Source organism: Lolium perenne, chromosome 7 (assembly GCF_019359855.2).
Source record: "Lolium perenne isolate Kyuss_39 chromosome 7, Kyuss_2.0, whole genome shotgun sequence".
In the NCBI taxonomy this organism is placed as follows: Eukaryota; Viridiplantae; Streptophyta; class Magnoliopsida; order Poales; family Poaceae; genus Lolium; species Lolium perenne.
In genome coordinates this window covers 146,644,625-146,658,186 of record NC_067250.2, presented here as the reverse complement: position 1 = coordinate 146,658,186, position 13,562 = coordinate 146,644,625, and the positions used below count along the sequence as shown (strand labels likewise).

Genomic DNA, 13,562 nt, shown 5'->3' with positions numbered 1-13,562 from the left:
GTCGACTCTTCCGAGCCTATAGAGGTATTGAAACGCCGTTCCCGCTTGTTTGGGGCGGTTCTTACTTTCCAGCGCTGATGGGCTATGGGATGGGGTCTGACTTAGAGAAGTTGTCTAAGGCATTGCCTGTGGACGATGACAACCATTTAGTCGACCTCGAACCCTTCAAACGATCGGCAGTGACATGTGCCAATCAGCTCCTGAAATTGGTAGATGAAGCATAGGCCAAGCCTATTCCTGAAGCTGCCCCTGGCTCATCATCGGCACTTCCTTGAACACTTGCTTCATTAATTGTAAATAAGACCGATCGCAATTTGACTTGGCCCTATTTTATTTCGGCTCTGTTGCCAGTTTGAACAATCTTTTGGATGTAACATACATACTCAGGACTCCCGATGGGAGTCTTATGTTAATGCCGTTCTGAACTGAAAGTTGTACTGCAGATTCCTTCATCTTCTTCCCGTGCCGAGCTTTTTCCAAATTCTTCGATTAACGATGAATCTGGCCTTGTTCATCGTTTACGTGACCAAGTGTCTCGTTTGAATAAGGATATCACCTCTCTTCACGCGATGGCAGCGTTGATGAAGAAAAAGAGTGAAATAGCAACTGCTATTGAGCAACATGCTCTTAATCGCCTTCATATTGCTACCGAAAGTTTGGGCTATAAGTGTTAACCCATCTTTTGATTTCTGGCGTAGCTTGGATGTTCCTTTAACTGATATTCGTTCCTTTACAGTCGTATCTTCAGATAAATCTGAGGAGAACAAGAAGATCCATGAAAAGGTCGAAACGATGACTGACGTTGCTCACCCGAAACACGATTTATGGTTGCATCGTCCGAAGGCTGTTATCATGGCAAAGTTTGAGCATCGGGTAGAGAAGCTGCATTACTACTTTGATAAATTCCACGCTCATCTCACGATGGTTTGGAAGACTTTGTTCCCTCTGGATCAGGCACCCGAAACTTTGTCTGCTCTGTTTACCCGATTTAAGTCTCCTGAGAGGATTCGACTGCTGGTGCGGAAAGAGCTCCTGGCTGGTGCTGAACTTGCCTTTGCTTCAGTATTGGCATGTCATCCATCTTTAGACTTGAAAGCCATAGCAAACACCGAGAGGAGTTTATGCCAATATTATGATATCTCTAGAGGTCCCGCATATACCATTATCTCACGGATGGAGACAGGTCTCGAGAGAGATCTGAGGGCCCAAGGGAGCCACGGAGCCCAGTCATGAATGTAATAACCTTGTACCTACATAAGATTGTTTTGTATAAATTTAACGTGTGCGTTGCACATCATGTTAATTCGATTGATAATTTATTGTCGAGGGCGGCTGAGTGATCAATTCAACCTGCTCTCCCGACGACTTCATTGTGATTTCCAAATTTATTGCGAAGTCGATATGTAAGTTTTGTAAGAGCGACACCCATCGACTTAGTCGAGGGAACTAAACGCTTGGCTTCGTCACGCGGTGCACCGGTTTGAGCCTTATTTTGTGATAGTATAACCATCGACTGCAGCACTCGCATATTTTCTCGAGGCTTGGATTGGTTGGTTTTGTGTGTCATTAATCTTAGCTCCTGTTGAGAGTATTTAATAAATGTCACTACGCGAGCTTGTTTTTAGGCCAGCGCTCCTGATGGGAGTAAGAGCCAATGGCAGGGGCCCTGAACGATTTGTTCGGATGATGAGGCCTGGATCAAGAAAAAAGGTAGAAAACCTGATTAGAATTTTATTCATAATGCAAAAGCAATCTTAAGGGCTGTCGATTAATAAAAAACAATTGCATCCTATGTATAAAACCGTCGCAACTGTGCGATGTTCCATGGATTCTCAACGTCTTTTCCCGAAGCTGGGTTTTTGAGCCGATATGCTCCTCCTGGTATCACTTCAGTGACGATGTATGGTCCGTCCCATGGAGATTCAAGTTTCAAGGGTCTTTCTTGCTTCAGCCACAGTACCATATCTCCAACATTAAAGCTTCGACTGCGTATTCGTCGGCTGTGATAATTTCTCAACGCCTGCTGGTATACCGTCGTTCTTGCCAAAGCAATATCTCGTGCTTCGTCAAGGAGGTCCACAGCATCCTGCAGCGCGAAGTTGGAAGAGGATTCTATGTATGCTGTCACCCGAGGAGCTTCAAACCGAAAGTCGGCTGGTAGAACTGCTTCGGCTCCATGTACCAAGAAGAACGGGGTGTACTGAGTCGACCTGTCAGGTGTAGTACGCAAACTCCAGAGTACGGATGGTAACTGCTCGACCCAGGCTCCAGCCGCACCTGTAAGGCGTTTCTTGAGGCCATCCCCTATTAGACCATTGATCCTTTCTACCTGGCCGTTGGTCTGTGGGTGGGCCACTGATGCAAATTTCAGTTTGATACCTCCGTCATCACAAAATTTTCGAAACTCTTTGGAGTCAAAGTTAGATCCGTTGTCTGTGACGATACTGTGGGGCATACCAAATCGACAGGTTATTCCCCTGAAGAACTGAAACTGCTGTTTCGGCTTTCTGGTTTCGAACGGGTACTGCCTCGATCCACTTGGTGAACTTGTCGACTGCGACCAGTAAGTACGTGTGTCCTCCAGGCGACGACCTCGGCAGTGGTCCAACTTGGTCGAGTCCCCATTGAGAAAAGGGCCATGCCAGAGGTATTGTCATCAGATCTGTCGCAGGGGCGTGCGGTTTTGGTGAGAAGCGCTGGCAGGGGTCACATTTCATGACCAGATCTCGAGCATCCGATGCCGCCGTTGGCCAGTAGAATCCTGCCCTGAAGGCTTTCGCCACAAGGGCCCTGCTCCCTGCGTGATGTCCGCAAGTTCCCTTGTGTATCTCGCGCAACAACGCTTTTCCATCGTCGATGGCAATACACCTTTGGAAGATACCCGAGATGCTACGCTTGTAAAGTTCGCCATTTATCACTGTGAAGGCCTTTGATCGTCTGACGATTCGCCTTGCTTCCACCGAATCCTCCGGCAGCTCCTGCTTCATCAGGTACGCTAGGAATGGTTTGGTCCATAATGGCTCGAGGAGGAGGACTTGTTCCACTGATGGAGGTGGAGATTCTTCGGCAGTTTGTTGCTGGCTTGCCTCCGATTCATCAGCCGATGGTTTTAGGGGCGCCGATGCTTTCTCTTTTATTGATCGTTCAGGATGACTTCATAGAATACTCCGTCTGGAATGGGGGAGCACGTGGACCCGATATTCGCTAGAGTGTTGGCTTCCTCGTTGCTGGCTCTGCCGATATGTTTGAGCTCACACCCTTCGAATTTAGCTTCCATATTTTGATACAACTGACGGTAGGCGATCATGTTGTCACTGACCGCGTCACATAGGTTCATCGATTGATGTACCACCAGGTTTGAGTCTCCGTAAATTTCCAGGCGAGTTGCCCCACATGCCTTTGCCATCTTCATTCCGTGCAGCAGTGCTTCGTATTCTGCTTCGTTGTTTGTTGGCAGGGAGAAATTCATACGCAGTATGTACTTCATCTTATCTCCTTGTGGCGATATTAGTATCACCCCTGCTCCTGCGCCCGTGCTCCGTTTTGACATGTCGAAATACATTGTCCATGACCCCGACATGTCGGGTGCTGCTGGCGTCTGTGACTGGATCCAATCTGCCACGAAATCTGGAAGGATTTGGGATTTTATCGCCGCTCGATGAATGTAAGTTATGTCGTATGGCGCTATTTCGATGGCCCATTGGGACACTCGACCCGTGGCTTCTGGGTTAGTCATTATGTTCTTCAATGGTGCTTCGCTTACGACGATAATCGGATGCTCCATGAAATAATGTCGCAGCTTGCGAGCCGACCTCCATACTGCGTATGCCAGCTTCTGATGATGAGGGTATCTCTGCTTTGCGGGCATGAGTACTTCGCTGAGGTAGTAAACAGGCCTCTGCGCACCGTGGACTTTCCCTGCTTCTTCTCGCTCGACGACCAGAACGCTGCTGAAGACTTGCGCTGTTGCGGCTATGTACACAAGCAGCGTTTCTTTCTCGCGTGGGGTTACGAGGACTGGGGATGTCGACAAGATTTTCTTCAGATTGTCGAAGGACTCCTGCGCCTCCTTCGTCCACTCGAACTTTTCTGACTTTTTCATCAAGTTATAGAAAGGCAAAGCCTTTTCTCCCAGCTTGGCGATGAATCTGCTAAGCGCTGCCAATCGTCCTGGTGCACTTGGTGCAGATTCTTTGGCGGCTCCATGTCAATAATAGCTTTGATCTTCAAAGGGTTGGCTTCAATTCCTCTAGCTGAGATGAAGTACCCGAGTACCTGTCCCCCTGGCACTCCGAAGAAGCATTTCTTTGGATTCAACTTGATTTTGGATTTGTCTAGGTTGTCAAAGGTTTCCCGCAAATCGTCGATGAGAGTGGCGGCGTGCTTCATCTTCACCACGATATCGTCGATGTAAACTTCGATGTTCCTCCCAATCTGCTCGCCGAGGCAAGCTTGCATGCACCGTTGGTAAGTTGCCTCTGCGTTTTTCAACCCAAAGGTCATGACGTTGTAACAGAAAACGCCGTGTGGGGTGATGAATGCAGTTAGCTCCTGGTCTTCTTTCTTCAGCTTGATCTGATTATACCTAGAGTACGCATCGAGGAAGGAGAGGCGATCGCATCTGGCTGTGGAGTCGACAATCTGGTCAATACGAGGCAACGGAAAGTGGTCTTTCGGACAGTGCTTATTAAGACTGGTGTAATCGATACACATGCGCAGAGCGGTTGTGTCTTTTTTGGGCACCATGACAGGGTTAGCCACCCACTCAGCTTCCTTGAGCTCTCGAATGAATCCTGCCTTGCGGAGTCGACTGATCTCTTCGCCAATTGCTCCTCTTTGGTTCGTAAAATCGGCGCATCGACTGCTGTACTGGTTTGGCTGTTGAGTCAACGTTAAGGGCGTGCTCAGCGAGTTCCCTGGGGATACCTGGCATGTCGGATGGTTCCCATGCAAATATCTCCCAGCGCTCACGGAGGAACTCGATGAGCGCGCCTTCCTATGCGTCAGTAAGGTCTGCCGACGTATTGACCGTCTTCTTCGGGTCAGTGGGGTGCACCTGCAGCTTCTTGGCTTCCTTCGTAGCGTCAAACTCGTCGGATCTTACGTTTCGATTGTCGGCTGGTGGCTGCGTATGATCTGTAACGGCGTCGACTGCGTTGAGTTCTTCCTTGGCTCCGAATTTTGAGGCGATCTTCTGAAAGTCCCTATCGCATTTATCTGACCGGGTAAAGCTTCCATGAACGGTTATCGGCGTCCCGTTGTTGCCAGGCATCTTCAGTTTTAGGTACGCCTAATGGGGTACGGCCATAAATTTGGCAAACGCAGGCCTGCCGAGGATGGCGTGGTACTGAGATTCCCAGTCAACTACTTCAAACTCGATCTTTTCCTTCCTGAAATTGCTAGGCGTGCCGAAGACCACATCCAGTGATATTTTACCAAGAGAATAAGCAGGCCGAGTCGGTATAATGCCGTGGAATCCTGTGTCGGACTCTCTTAGCATGTCGACTGTTAAACCCATTGCTCTCATTGTGCTGGCGAATAACAGGTTCAGGCCACTTCCTCCATCCATGAATACTTTGCTCATACTGTACCCTCCAATCTGTGCTTCAAGAACAAGGGCTGCGTGACCAGGCCTTGGAACGGCTTTCGGGTGATCCGCCCTACTGAAGGAGATACTCTGATCTGACCAGTCGATGAATTCGGGTGTATCGACCATGGAACTTCCGCATACTTTACTTCCCGGGATTTTTTTTTATTTCTCTCTTTGAAAGGCTTGTTTTATAGATCATGTTGACTTGCCCGCATGGTTCCGGAAACACCTCGGTTGGTACATGCTCGTCTCCTCCTGCTGGCACGTACGGCTCCGGTACGTATGGCTCTGGTGGATAACTGTAGGATCCTGCCCTTCTCTCCATTGTGCGAACTCTTGACATGGCCTCGGCTCTGAGGTCTTCGCAGAACTGCCGAATTTCCGGAAAATGTCGACAGTTCCTTAACAGGTGACTGGATTTCTCTCGACCATCCTTCGGATCGATGTAAGAATGAAGATAACATGGTGCCTCAAGCTGCTCTCTAGCCGATAGATACGGTGAGCGAGTGCGACCCTTGATCGATAACGTGTCGTGGCATCCTCGTTCGAACTGATGAAGGTGGGCTGCTGTTCGTTCTTCCTCTTCGCGGTGCGAGTCCCTTCGTCTTTTCCTTCGCCCTACCGTGACGTTGAAACTTCCTCGGTTGCTCTCTTGTAAGTTCCTGGATGGAATTTTTAGGGTTGTCATTGGAGTGACACCTTCGAAACTGAGGTCTTAGGGAGGCGAAGGAAGCCCCCAGAGTCGATGATGAAGTGGACACCACCGAAAGTAGTATCCATGTCGCCAGACGATCCTGCAAGGATCAGGTGCGGCGCTTCGGGGTGGGGCACGAACTCGAAGGATCCACAGCGGATCGAATGTCTTGGATCTGATGGCGTTGGTGACTCGAGTAAGAACGCCGCAGATGTGACTGGTACTGCCGATGACTTGCCTGGTGCCGACAGGCTTCCCACAGACGGCGCCAATTGTCGAGATTACTCCTCGGCAATGCCCTCCGATTGGGGCTTAGGGTTGATGGAATCCTGTAGGCTGACACGAGACATCGGTTCACAGACAAGCGGGGAGAGCGATTTACCCAGGTTCGGGGCCCTCGATGAGGTAAAACCCTTACGTCCTGCCTGTCTGATCTTGATTATGAAAATATTGGGTTACAATGGGGTGCCGAAGGGTTCGGCTGAGATCTCGTCGAGAGGCTAAGTGCTGCGGCGACCTAGCTCTAGACTTCTGGTGGCTAAGATTGCTATGATTGATCGTGTCCCTCGGCAACCCCTCTCCTGGCCTTTATATAGGAGGCCAGGTCTCAAGAGGTCTAACCGTGTACGACTAGATTTACAGTAGTTCTAAATCTAAACTTTCCTTGTTCGGCTTCTTCCTTGTCTTGCTTGTCAAGGAACCTTCTGGTGCGCCATCCAAGTGGCCCGCCCTGCCTTCAAGTGCCTTCATGGGCCTCCAACTAGGTTGTACAGGATAGGGCAATATCGGTTACCCGAAGGGTAATGCCCACGTCAACATCCCTACCTCACTACTACCTCCGTCATTACAAGAAGATGATCCTGCTGTGAAGCTCAAGTCCAATGAAGTTAGGATTGGACCAATGACACGAGCTCGTGCGAAGCTACTTAAACAACATGTGAACTTGTTCCTAAACGATACCTTGATTGATGAAAACTTTATACTACCTAAGTCTTGTTACTTATGTATCATCAGGTATGAAGAGGAGCCAAGCATCGCACGAGGAGGAGAGGAGCAGCTGGGCGTGAAGGACGTGAAGCTGGACATGGAGCTGGACATGAAGATATCCCATGGACGCGCGAGGGAGGAGCGGGAGGCATGCGTGAAAGGAGGAGATGTTCCAGCCAGCGCCAGGACCGGTCAACCGGCCGCACCGCCGGGCCGCCCGGTCCCAGGGCCGGTCCGCCGGCCCCCACGCCGGATCCATCCGGTTTCAACCGGATTTCTGGCTTGTGCCAACCGGAGCGATGTCCAGTAAGCCCTGCATCATCGCCCGGTCACCACCCGGCGCCAGATCCGGTTTGAACCGGACCGGCCGGTCCCAGACCCGGTCGACCGGCCCCTAGGCCGGCCGAGTCCGAGTCTGTCTCGACCAGATCTATTCTGGGTCGATTATTTTTGTATCTTTTCGACCAGAGGTCGTCCCGGACGCCTATATAAGTGCCCATGATGCCCCCTAGCTGCTTTAGACCACGTTTAAGATAAACCCTAGTTCTTAGTTGTTTGCTATGCAAAACTATTGAATCCCAACTCTCCAATTCGTTGCGATCTGGAGTTTTATTGCAATTGAAAGTTTGTGTGATCTGCTGTTTCATTGGGGATAGGGAGATCGCAATCTACCGCTTCGTGGTCGGCGGCTATGTGCGCAAGTGTGTGGAGTTGCGAATATCTTGCAGGGTTGAGAGCTGTTGCGTTGGCATCAGGAATCAATCGAGAGACTTCGTCGGCGTCATACAAGTTATCTTCCTCATATCATCGATTTCATCCGCTGCTACCATCACGTGTTCATCACCACCCGTCGCTTACTGAGAAGATCGGGCCACCCCATATCAAGATCTCTAATGAAATAGCATGTTGTGAACCTAAAAATCATTTTTACAAAAAATCCTGAGCATTATATCATGTACCTGTAGTTCAAATCTGGTCGGACTCCTACCGATTCGGCAGGAATTTGTCATTTTCATGAGGGGTGGACGGAAAGGTTCCATATACACCGTTTAAAAAATTGTCCATATTATGTGGTTTAGTATTTTTGAAAAATGTGTTGGTACCAATGTGAAACTTTAATTTGGTGGTTGCTTCACAAAACACCCCGTTTTCGACACCTCAAAAATGGAAAATGGTTTTTTCATGCGATGAAATAGAAAACTTCCTCCTGCAACATCGTAAGACATCCCAAGATGCACACGTGTGCACAATATGGGCACATTATCACAAACTATGCCACGATTTTATCCATAACATTGGTTGTTTGACCTAAATGTCATGAAACCTCGAACATGATAGCTCATTTTGTGATGGATTTTTTGTGATGTTTGCAATTTTCCAACTTTAATATTTTTCCTTGCAAATATGACACATAATATGACACCACGCGAAGGTTTCACATTGTTTGGATCGTTTTCAAAATTTATATGCCCGTTTCAAACTATATTCAAAACGGCGGGCAAGAAGATCCTTTGCCCGGGGCTGAGGGTCGCCAAACTTGCACTAGATCTCTGATGAAATAACATGTTGTGAACTTAAAAATGATTTTTACAAAAAATCCTGAGCATTATATCATGTACCTGTAGTTCAAATCTAGTCGGACTCCTACCGATTCGGCGGGAATTTGTCTTTTTCATCAGTGGTGGATGGAAATGTTCCATATACACCGGTTATGAAATTTTCCATCTTATGTGGTCTAGTATTTTTGAAAAATGTGTTGGTACCAATGTGAAACTTTAATTTTGTGGTTGCTTCACAAAACACCCCGTTTCGACACCTGAAAAATGGAAAATGGTTTTTTCGTGCGATAAAATGGAAAATTTCCTCCTGCAACATCAGAATACATCCCAAGATGCACATGTGTGCACAATATGGGCATATTATCACAAACTATGCAACGATTCTAGCCATAACATTGGTTGTTCTGTGTGAAAGCCATAAAACATCGGACATGATAGCTCATTTTTTGAAGATTTTTTGAGATATTTGCAATATTCCATGTTTGATATTTTTTCAAGATAGATCTTATTTTTCTGAAAATTTTGATATATTATTTGTATTTTTCTGAATTATAATGATTTAGTTATGATTTTTCGAAGATTATTGTGGTAAAATGGAAAATAGCTATGCCGACGGCTTTGCCGTCGGCACAGCGCTGAAATATGTGCCGACGGCAAAAACATCGGCATAGTCCTGACGCTGTTACCACGCCGTTACGGTGAAGAGGCTGTGCCGACGGTCGAAACTGTGCTGACGGTTGCCGTCGGCACAGACCTTCATGTGTCGATGGTTTTCCTGTGCCGACGGCTAACCTGCTGGCCTGGCCGGAACGGGTCATGTGCCGATGGCCCCGATATTTTGCTGTCGGCACAGGATCTAGCCGTGGGCACCTCGGCGCGTTTCTGTAGTGCGAGAAATCGAGCAATCGCCACGGTGGCGACTGGTGACCACGACGGACGGAAACAAAACTCCAGCCACGCCGGCAGCCCCCGCGGGCGATGTGTCTGTCGTGACTACATCGGATCAAAAGGGCTGAGAAAGCACGGCCACGGCACCGTCGTGATCTGATGCCCACCTCTGCCTATGGTGCGGTTGCCGTGGTGCGGCTGCATGATGATCGATCTAGGCTCTTCATGACGTGTTCCTATGTTTGTACTCGATGAGAACTTAACCCATGGCCCATGTCTTCGCGGTGCGCTCCATCGGGCTATGCGTCGATGTCGCCGAGGCCTTACACGCCATCAGGCTCCTGGCCTTCTCCTCCGCCTACGTAGGCGCTGTGGCTTTGATCTCGCCGAGGGGCGTGAGCAGCCCCGACGCTGTGGACGACTATGGAATCACGCAGTTTGACCACGTATGGCTTGGTCACCGCATACATTGCCAGCTTTAGGGGGTTCCACGAGTTTGCCTACTTCATCTAGGATGGCGTCGGCACGGCCAAGGGCTCAATTCTGTGGTGCTAGCCAAGAGGTTGTGCTGCTGCCGTTCAACGAGCACATGCACGGAAACAAGAGCCGGAGCCGGAATGCCAGATACATACGTTCCTGGAATACCACGGCGGGCCGTGAGTGCATGTAATGCGGGGAGGGTTTGGATTTATCCTCACCTCATCCAAAGTTTGTCCATACCCATCAAAGCATAACTTACCCATACCCAATACAAATGGCCACCGGATACTGAATACCCACTGGAAAAGAAATGCAGCGAAACGTGTTTTCTTCCCTTGCCCAACATACAAGCACGGCTCAGCTAGTGAGCTAGTGGTACGCATGCAGCGCGGCCCGCGGAAGTAGGCACAACACAACAGCCTACGAGCTTAGTCTGCGTGCAACACGACGCGCGGAATTAGCCACAATAGCATACGTGTTTAGCTGCTTCCGAAGTGCCAATGGGTATATATGGTTTAATCAGCCGATAGCAGAGAATTACCCTGTCCATGCCCATACTAATTTTGATAATTTTTCATTCCTGATACCCTACCCAAACTTTATGGGTATGGATTTGGACATAGGTAATGAACAAAAATAGGCAGTTTTAAGTGCATGTGCACTAGTAGAAAAACGGTCATCTATACCGGTTCCAGAGGGCCATTCGTACCGGTTTTGCAACCGGTACAAATTATTCGGCACTAAAGCCCCCCCCCCTTTCGTACCGGTTGCTTACGAACCGGTATAAAACGGGCCTCCACGTGGGCCACCAGGAGAGCTCAGGGCTGAGGATCTTTGGTACCGGTTGGTAATACGAACCGGTACCAAAGGTTCCCCCCGCGGCAGGGAATTTTCCCAAATCTCTGCCGCGGCAGAGAATTGGCTTTTTAGGGTTTTGGAGAGGTTTAGGGATATCGGTTTGATTCATATCGCGTCGATGCACCAGAAACGCGTTTGGGTTTAGGTAGTACATGAAGATCAAGATGATGCATAGCAAGTTGGTGCATATAATATAACACACATGTTATTGCATGAGATCGCAAATTAAGTAGCACTATGCATGAAGATCGATCTTCATGCATAGTGGTGCTCTCCGAGGCGTACTCTATATATGTCTATTACATGTAGCATAGTGGTACTCTTCGAGTCAACGATATATGTAACATGTACATCTTCATTCATTGTGGTGCTCTGCGAGTGGTGGTATGACGTCCCGAAGGAAAAATCCCGCCAATTCCTCGCCTATTGCTATGAAGCGGTCATCGATTGAGAGCTTGTTCCGCTTTCTTGCCAACTATAAAAGAATAAGATACAAATGAATACATGAAACAACTATTACTGAAACTCGGCACAACTTATGATAACAAAACAAATTTGTGAAGATTGTTTTTGTACCTCTTTATTTCTCTCATTATTCGTTCTCTCGTTGACAATTCTGCGGATGAACTCGCAAACGAAGAATCCACAGAGATCGGTCCCCGGAGGTTGTTGCGGGCATTTCTTTACAAGAATATAATTCAATCAAACAATAGTCAAGTATGATAATTGAAAGGTGTGTGGACCTAGGTAGTACTACTTACTTTCGCACGCCATCGCAGCTTCGGTGGCCATTCACGGGACGTATCTTCCTTGATGAAAGTTTGCCATACGCTGCTCGACAAAAGAAAATGCATAAAAGAGTCATCAATTAGTTCAAAGCAGGAAATTAACGAAACAAACCGATAAGAATTCAAATTACCTTCTGAGCATTAAAAAACAAGACACGTATAGATCCTTTTCTTTGGTTAGTGAGTCCAAGACTTCAACTTCTCCAATTTCCAAATTGATGACGAGAAGAATAAAGTGAAACCTACGCACGTTTCAATATGTAGTCATTAGTTAAAATTTTGACATACGGTGAGCAAAATATAATGTGTTATAAGACAGTAAGACTCACTCGAAGTTGTAAGGCCAAAGTATTAGCTTTTTGTCACGTTGTCGCTTCAAAAACCTTAGCAAAGTCTGCGGTGTATCCTTGTTATAGAGGGGATCATCTATGGTTTTGACATGCATTGTGTTCGGGTCAATGAACCCAATGTCTGTGATATCGTCCCTTTTGCATTCGAGCATCTTCGATCTGCATAATATAGCGCACAAAAGATTATAATCTGCAGACAATGAACGACTTCTCAAATTAAATAAATAAATCACTTACGAGACAATAGCAAATCGATGATTGATTTGTCGAGGGCCCGGAGATTGTATAACTGAAAGAGTTCGGCGAAGTCAACGTTCACACAAGACTCACGGAAGTAGTGCTCTTCCCTAACTCGCACCATGATAGTCTCGATCCCTTCCTTTGAGGCCTTAAGGTACCACGAATGCAAGTTACGCATACATGTTGGTACCTTCCCGAGATTCTCGACCAAATCTTTCCCTTGAACAAACTGATATGCTCGTTCAGCTAAGGCGTAATCAGTTGCGTCTTGTCGAGAACTTTGAACGGTCTTCCCGTCAAACACCTTGAGAGGGGCGACCGATTGAACGGGTTGTTGTCCGAGCTGGTAGACACTGTGTATCCCTTTTATCTCCCTGATACCCGATTTAACGGGTTTTGTCGCCTCGATCATCTTGTCATACGACCTTTCAATAGAACGCGCATAGTCAGATGGCGGCGATGGTACAGGGTCATATAGATTGTCAACGGTACGCACAACTTTCTCCCGATCTAGTGTCTTCTCGAAAGGTATCTCTGGCACTTTCGGTGCAAAAAATTTCTTCACCTCGGCCTTAACGGCCTCCGCGTTTTCCTCTGGAGTTTTTTCCCAAGGTAACTTCTCAGGAGGCGGCAGTTGTTTCTCCTTTCTAGCTTTCTTCCTAGGCGGCGTACCGTTCCGCTTAACGGACGCTGTCTTACGCGGAGGATCTCGAGATGGTGGACTCACGCTGGGGTCCCTCTCATGTAGGTGTGGACTTGGCTGCTCACCAGGACTGCCACCCGGAGGAGTCGATGGCATTTGCTGCTCATGTGTAGGAGTCGGTGGCCTTTGCAAAAGGACGACGTACTTCTTCGGCCATAGGGCGAAACCGTGCTTGACATCGCCCAGTGTCCTCTCATCTTCACCTCTAGGAATATCAAGCTCCACTTTTTCAAACCCCGAAACAACTTCATCCACCCCGACACGAACACAACCAGGTGGAATGGGCATATGATGGTGCATTGCTCCATCTTCACTTGGGTACACATAGCCGACCGCCACCTTAACAGACGCGGTCCTGATTAACATATGTAGCTCGCAATCTGTCTTCTCCGTGACATAATCCACGGGGTAGCTTCCTCCACATC

The 13,562-nt window shown here is 48.1% G+C and overlaps 1 long non-coding RNA gene across 1 annotated transcript; it reads right to left on the bottom strand.

Moving 5' to 3' along the window:
* Positions 1 to 11,477: 11,477 nt before the first annotated feature.
* On the bottom strand, positions 11,478 to 12,367 carry LOC127298038 (uncharacterized). Its single transcript, XR_007849569.2, has 4 exons — positions 12,174 to 12,367; positions 11,976 to 12,086; positions 11,818 to 11,887; positions 11,478 to 11,737 (listed from the first exon to the last, which is right to left on the bottom strand). It is a non-coding gene; the product is annotated as an uncharacterized lncRNA (long non-coding RNA).
* Positions 12,368 to 13,562: the final 1,195 nt, after the last annotated feature.